Raw genomic sequence first — 7,340 nt, 5'->3', positions numbered from 1 at the left:
CTATGTTGTCCAGGCTGGTCTTGAACTCCTGAGCTCAAGCAATCATCCCCCCTCAGCCCCCCAAAATGCTGGAATTACAGGCATGAACCACTGCACCCAGCATGAATGGATTTTTTAAAAGACCCAACTATACGCTGCCTACAAGAAACTCACCTCACGTGTAAAGAAACATATAGGCTAAAAGTGAAGGGATGGAAAAAAATATTCCACAAAAATGGAAACCAAAAGTGAGCAGGAGTAACTGTACTTATATTAGACAAAACAGACTTCAAAAGCTGTAAAAAGAGACAAAGACGCTGTATAATAATAAGGGGGTTAATTTGGCAAGGGAATATAACACTTATAAATATATATGCACCCAACACCAGGGTACCCAGGTATATAAAGCAAATATTATTATTAATAGATCTAAAGGGAGAGATAGACCCCAATAGAATAATAGTGGGACTCTAAAACCCCTCTCTCAGCATTAAAAAGATCATCTAGATAGAAGATTAACAAAGAAACACTGGATTGAAACTACACCGTAGACCAAATGGACCTGACAGACCTTTACAGAACATTTCACTCAACAGCTGAAAACTACATTCTTTTCAACAGCACTTGGAACACTCTCCAGGATTGACAATATGTTAAGACACAAAACATGTCTCTACAATGCTTTAAAAATCAAAATCATACCAGGTGTCTTATCTGACCACAGTGCAACAAAACTAGAAAGCAATAACAAGAGGAACATTTGAAACTGTACAAATACATGGAAATTAAACAACATGCTCCTGAATGACCAGTGGATGAAGGAAGAGACTAAGAATGAAAATTTAAAATTCCATACTCACTTTGGCAGCACAGATACTGTTGCAGGCCGAAAGGAAGTCCCTCTGCGCCTTCCTTAGTGGCTGCTGCAGAAAGTGAGGTTGTGATCAACTCAGTATACCACTGGAGGGTATGTGAGTAAACAGCAAACTGTTCTCAGAAAAGCAGAACGTTGGCAAACTGGTAAACTGACAAACTGCTTCTGCCACCCAGAAGGAATACTGAGGCAGTCACGACCCAGGCACAAGTGTTTCTTGTGATTAGCTACAGGGCACATCTGAAGGCTGTTAGTAATAATATGCACCTGTGATCAATTAAGCAGCTGAGCAATCATTACCTCCTCCTCCCTGCTCATTCTACTCAACAAATAGGAAGGGCTGTGGAAGCTCAGGTGCTGTTCATGCTCACCGGAAGCTGCGAGTGCTCTTCTTCTTCCCCTGGCCCCTTTCTTTAAAGTACTTACTTTTGTTTTAAATTTTCATTTCTGCATTGGTCCCCCTTTGTTCAGTCCCATAGAAACCGTGGCAATATCCTAAAGTGGAAAGATAGAGAAGATTAGCATGACCCCTGCAAGGAAACGTGCAAATTCATGAAGTGATCCATATTTTTAACAATGAAAAAAGTTTTAAAAATATTACATTCCTTGAAACAAATAAAAATAGAAACACAATGTGCCAAAACTTCTGGGACACAGTAGACGCATTAAGAGGTAAGTTAATAACAATAAATGCATATATCAAAAAACTGGAAACCTGGCTGAGGGTAGTTAGTGGCTCACGCCTGTAATCCCAGCATTTTGGGAGGCCGAAGCGAGTGGATCACTTGAGGTCAGGACGGAGCACTTGCTGGGTTTTGAGGATGGCACACGCGGATGGCACGCCCAACTCACTCTCTCCACGCCTTAACTTGGGCTGGAGGCTGCTCCTTGCTGCCCAGGGGTCTCTACCCACGTGAATCCTGTGGCCTACGTGACAATCCGCTTTAATGCAGGCACTCACATTCCTTCCATCCATCAAAGTCAAGATCAAGTTCTGAGCTCAGCCGCAAAGCCCTGTGAATGCACGGCAGTTCCCCAAGCACCCAGCTGTCCCACACCAGGATCTGGAGCCACTGGGATGTGGCTCTCTGTGCTCCCGCCCTGGTTATTTCCACTTGGCTCTGAACTAGCTGGACGGCTTGGGCATGGTCAGTGTCCTTGGTCTGGTCCCCGGCTTCCTCATCGGGTAGGATGTGGGCTGCTGTTGGGAGTTTCAAAGATCCCTCGCAATTTTGTACCAAGTCCTGGGACTCGGCAGTCAGAGAGCACCGTGTGGCTTTGTCTCTGTTCCTTTTTATTGTTATTGCTATTCTTATTTTAAGACAGGGTCTCACTCCATTGTGTGGGCTGGGGTACAGTGGCACATTTGTGGCTCATGCAGCCTTGAACTCCTGGGCTCAAGCGATCCTCTCACTTCATCCTCCCGAGTAGCTGGGACTACAGGTGTGTACAACCATGCCAGGCTAATTTTTTTTTTTTTTTGAAACGGAGTTTCGCTCTTGTTGCCCAGGCTGGAGTGCAGTGGCGCGATCTTGGCTCACCACAACCCCCGCCTCCCGGGTTCAAGCGATTCTCCTGCCTCAGCCTCCCAATTAGCTGGGATTACAGGCATGTGCCACCATGCCTGGCCAATTTTGCATTTTCAGTAGAGACAGGGTTTCTCCATGTTGGTCAGGCTGGTCTTGAACTCCCGACCTCAGGTGATCCACCTGCCTCAGCCTCCCAAAGTGCTGGGATTACAGGCATTAGGCACCATGCCCAGCCAATTTTTTTATTTTTGTAGAGACAGGGTTTCACCATATTGCCCAGGCTGGTCTTGAACTCCTGGCCTCAGGAGATCCTCCTGCCTCAGCGTCTGAAAGTGCTGGGATTACAGGTGTCAGCCACCATGCCCAGTCCCTCTGCGCCTTCCTTAGTGGCTGCTGCTGAAAGGAAGGGACAAGCTCTCATCCAAGGTCTCCTCGTGAACCGCTGCCCGGGCCCCCACTGTCCGGGCCGCCACTGCAGGCTTCTTTCTGGCCCAGGTACCCTGGAGACCTCCAGGGCAGGGCTGTGGCTTCTCCCCACACCCCAGGTTGTGCTTATGGCCCAGTGAGTTGTCGGATGGGAGCCCGGCTCCTTTCCCTCAGCCTTCTGGGGAGCTTTTGGTTTGGGTTTTCATTTTCTGATGAGGAGGCTGAGAAATGACTTCTGAAGTCGGGATTTTCCCTCAGGTCTGACTCTGCAGCCTGTGGGTCCCACCTGCACCGGCGGGAGAGACGGAAGAGCCACCTCGGGGGCGGGTGTGGACAGGCCCACCCTGAAGAGGGAAAAGGCTTCGGACCAGAAGATGGAGTGGGATCACTTCCTTCCCCCACTAAGGGCGAAGCCTCTGGCGGGCATCCCTTCCTGCTCCCTCCGTGTGCTGGTGGGCAGGGGAGGCACCACGGTGAGGCTCTGTGGGCTGATAGGGACTGGGCACACAGGACCAGAAACCGCTGGTCATCTCCCCGCACCCCCCTTCCCACAGCCCCAGGGAGCCCAGATGTCTTGGAGGGGATGGGAGGCCTGACTCTGCCAGCAGTGGCTGTTCTCTGAAGAAGGCGCGGCCTTTGAACTCAGACCAGTCTCCAGCGCAGGCTGGGGCTGGGAGGGGACGTGCTGGAGGAATGACCCAGGCAGCTCAAAGCGGGTTCCCTCTTTCCTCTCAGGAATCTCCTGGGGGGACTTGCAGGATGACCTATTTCTACATGATTATGCCCTGAGGACAGAGTCCCCTCATCTCAAGGACAAGGGAAGGGTTATTTCAGGGCAAGTTGCCCCAAATTCTAAGCGAAAACAGAGTTTAGGATAATAAAAGTGAGTTTCTGTCACTGAGGACAGGGAATGTGAAGAGCCACCCCCCACCCCATCCTGGGTTGTGCTCACCCAGGTGCAGCTCCGCCATCAGCAGACCTTAGAGGCACCAGGAATCCAAACTGGGGGGCCAGGAAGGCACGCATCTCCTCCGTGCACGGGTCACTGCCAAGACTCCTGTGGAAACCGGCCTGGGAACACCTCAGGCTTTGTTCTCCGACCGGTCACTGCCCAGGCCTCTGCGGCCATCTGCTGACCTAGCGTCATTGTGGCCACTTCTGCTCCAGGAAGCGTTCCTTCCTTGCTCCGAGGACACTGGAGATGTTCATGGCTGTCCTGGAGAAAGCGGCCAGTGGGGGCAAAGCAGGTACAGACCCCACACACTCGGAGGCAGGGAGTGGCAGGGCCCCTGGTGACACAGCAGGGACAATGAAGTCCAAAGGGGGCGGCGTGCCCCAGAGAGATGGGCACCAGCATCGTCATACCTGTCCCCCCGACCCCCAGAGACCCCACGCCTCCCCACCAGATCTTTCACTGGCAAAGGAGGGGCTGCAGGCTGTCTCCATCCTTATTTTCTGGTTGGGAGCAGCAGAAAAGGGTTTGGGCAGGAGACATGGCGTAGACCGTTCACAGCTGCCCTGCTGTGTTCAGCCATCCAGGCTGTGTCCTGCGATTGCACAAGCTCTGCCGTGAAGCCGCTGGAAGTGGCAGCCACCTTCCTGTTTGTTCTGAGGAGTCCCATCCGATGGCTTTGGACCAGCCTGAGGGGGGTCAGGTTTCTTTTTTTTTGAGACGGAGTCTCGCTCTTTCGCCCAGGCCGGAGTGCAGTGGCGCTATCTCGGCTCACTGCAAGCTCCGCCTCCCGGGTTCACGCCATTCTCCTGCCTCAGCCTCCCGAGTAGCTGGGACTATAGGCGCCCGCCACCGCGCCTGGCTAATTTTTTGTATTTTTAGTAGAGGCGGGATTTCACCGTGTTAGCCAGGATGGTCTCGATCTCCTGACCTCGTGATCCACCCTCCTCGGCCTCCCAAAGTGCTGCGATTACAGGCATGAGCCACCGCGCCCGGCCGAGGGGGGGTCAGGTTTCTTATAAAGTCCTGGGCAGGTGGAACTGACCATGTAATTACAGCTGTGTGAGCTGGAATTTCGGGGGCGGAAGTCCTGCATTTAAAAGCTGCTTGAACCAGGCACGGTGACCACGCCTGTAATCCCAGCACTTTGGAAGGCCGAGGTGGGTGGATCACCTGAGGGGTCAGGAGTTCGAGACCAGCCTGGCCAACATGGTGAAACCCCGTCTCTACTAAAAATTAAAAAATTACCCGGGCACGGTGGTGCGTGCTTGTAATCCTAGCTACTTGGGAGGCTGAGGCAGAAGAATTGCTTGAACCCAAGAGGTGGAGGTTGCAGTGAGCCGAGATCACGCCACTGCACTCCAGCCTCGGAGACACAGCGAGATTCTGTCTCCAAAAAACAAACAAATAAACAACTGCTTGAGGGGAAAGTATGCTCTAGAATCCCTTCTGGTCCCGACGGGCGGCTGAGAATCGCAGAGAAGCTGAAGGGAAGCCATGGGGACAGGTGTACAGCCCCTTCCCAGACACACTGCGGGCAAGGCCCACCCGGTTCTGCAGCCCCTTCCCAGACACACTGCGGGCAAGGCCCACCCAGCTCTGCAGCCCATTCCCGGACAGACTGCGGGCAAGGCCCACCCAGCTCTGCAGGCACCCAGGACAGACATGCTGTGGGTCCTTCTAGGTCCTCTGACCTCTGGCATAGCTCAGGGCTTCAAGTCCCTCCATGACAAGAGGCACATGGGAGCCGAACCCCATGCTCACGATGTCTGTCCCCTGGATGTCCTTAGATCTTGCAGGGGTTTTGCAAACAGGCTGCACATGCCTGTCTAGAGCCGACTCTCCCCTGCCCCATCTCCAATCCCGATTTCAGATCATTTAGCATTTGCTTGTCTCTAAGGACCCCCCTTGCCACTGCGCACACTCCCTGGCTCCAAGCACCCGGGGAGCTCCACCAGCCCTTGCTCTGCACTCCACAAGCTGAGCCTGGCCAAGGCCTGTGGGCGTCCCAGGTATCCCGGGTGCGGAATCTACGGCCTGCTGCATGGGCAGAGGAGCACAAGCTGGCACAGCGCAGCTCATCTGCTTACGCACCCTGCCCCGCATGACAATCCTTCCTGAAGGCAGCTCAAGGTCTTCATGGGCCCCAGACATGAAAACCAGCTCCTAGGGAGTCGGGCTAGGTCCCTCCCACCACACGCGGACTCTCCCCGGGAGAGCTGTGCAGCTGCCGTGTTCCCCGTCTCCCGCCTCTCCGGCCAGGTCTGAACACCTTGGGCTTGCCCGCCTTTGCTCATCTGGCTTTTCCGGCAACACGGTCCCATCCCACTTCCCGGAGACACGTGCGCTCCTGCGGGTCCAATGACCTGCCACTGGTCTGAGGAGCTGCAGCCAGAACCCTGGCTTTGGGTGTGTTGCTCTGGTGGACACAGTGCTGCTGAGGCTGGTCAGGAGCCTGCCCTCCTCGTGCACCTTTACTGGGGGGGATGACGTCGGTCACCATGCCCCGTGCTATCAACTCTGCAGAAGAGCAGCACTGTCACAGCGGTGTGGAGGGACACGGCGGGGCACACACCTCAGAGATGCTAAGGGATGAACCGCACTGCACCCGCAAAGGAGGCCCAGCCCAGCAAAAAGGGGTGCTTTTGTTTTTTTGAGATAGAATTTCACTGTGTTGCCCAGGCTGGAGCGCAGTGGCACAATCATGGCTCACTGCAGCCTCAACCTCCTGGGCTCAAGTGATCCTCCCACCTCAGCCTCTCAAGTAGATGGGACTACAGGTGCACGCCACCACACCTGGTGGATTTTTTGTTTTTGAGACAGGATCTTGCTCTGTCACCCAGGCTGAAGTGCAGCGGCACAATCTTGGCTTACTGCAAGCTCCGCCCCCTGGGTTCAAGTAATCCTCCCATCTCTGTCTCCCAAGTAGCTGGGACCATAGGCATGCATCATTATGCCCAGCTACTATATATATATATATATATATATATATATATATATATATATATATACACAATTTTTATTTATTTATTTTTGAGATGGTGTATCATTCTGAGGCCCAGGCCGGAGTGCAGTGGTGCAATCTCAGCTCACTGCAACCTCCACTTCCCAGGTTCAAGCGATTCTCCTGCCTCAGCCTCCCGAGTAGCTGGAATTACAGGCTCCCACCACCATGCCTGGTGAGTTTTTGTATTTTCAGTACAGATGGGGTTTCACCATGTTGGCCAGGCTGGTCTCAAATTCGTGACCTCAGGTGATTTGTCCACCTCTCCTCCCAAAATGCTGGGATTACAGGCATGAGCCACCGTGCCCAGCCTTATATATATATTTTTAGTAGAGATGGGGTCTCACCATGTTGCCTGAGCTGGTCTCGAACTCCTGAGCTCAAGTGATCCTCCCATCTCGGCCTCCCAAAGTGCTGGGATTACAGGCATGAGCCACAGTGCCCAGCCAATTAAAAAATTTTTTGTTTTGTAGAGACGGGGTCTTGCTATGTTGCCCAGGCTGGTCTTGAAATCCTAGGCTCAAGTGATCCTCCCACCTCAGCCTCCCAAAGTGCTGGTATTACAGGCATGAGCCA

At 53.1% G+C, this 7,340-nt stretch overlaps 1 pseudogene; it reads left to right on the top strand.

The window, feature by feature from the left end:
- Positions 1-1,324: 1,324 nt before the first annotated feature.
- On the top strand, positions 1,325-1,425 carry LOC115931882 (uncharacterized; annotated as a pseudogene).
- Positions 1,426-7,340: the final 5,915 nt, after the last annotated feature.

The sequence above is a fragment of the Gorilla gorilla genome, chromosome 22 (assembly GCF_029281585.2).
Source record: "Gorilla gorilla gorilla isolate KB3781 chromosome 22, NHGRI_mGorGor1-v2.1_pri, whole genome shotgun sequence".
Taxonomy (NCBI): domain Eukaryota; kingdom Metazoa; phylum Chordata; class Mammalia; order Primates; family Hominidae; genus Gorilla; species Gorilla gorilla.
Note: the sequence above shows the minus strand (reverse complement) of the source record. Positions and strands in the feature narration are given on the sequence as shown.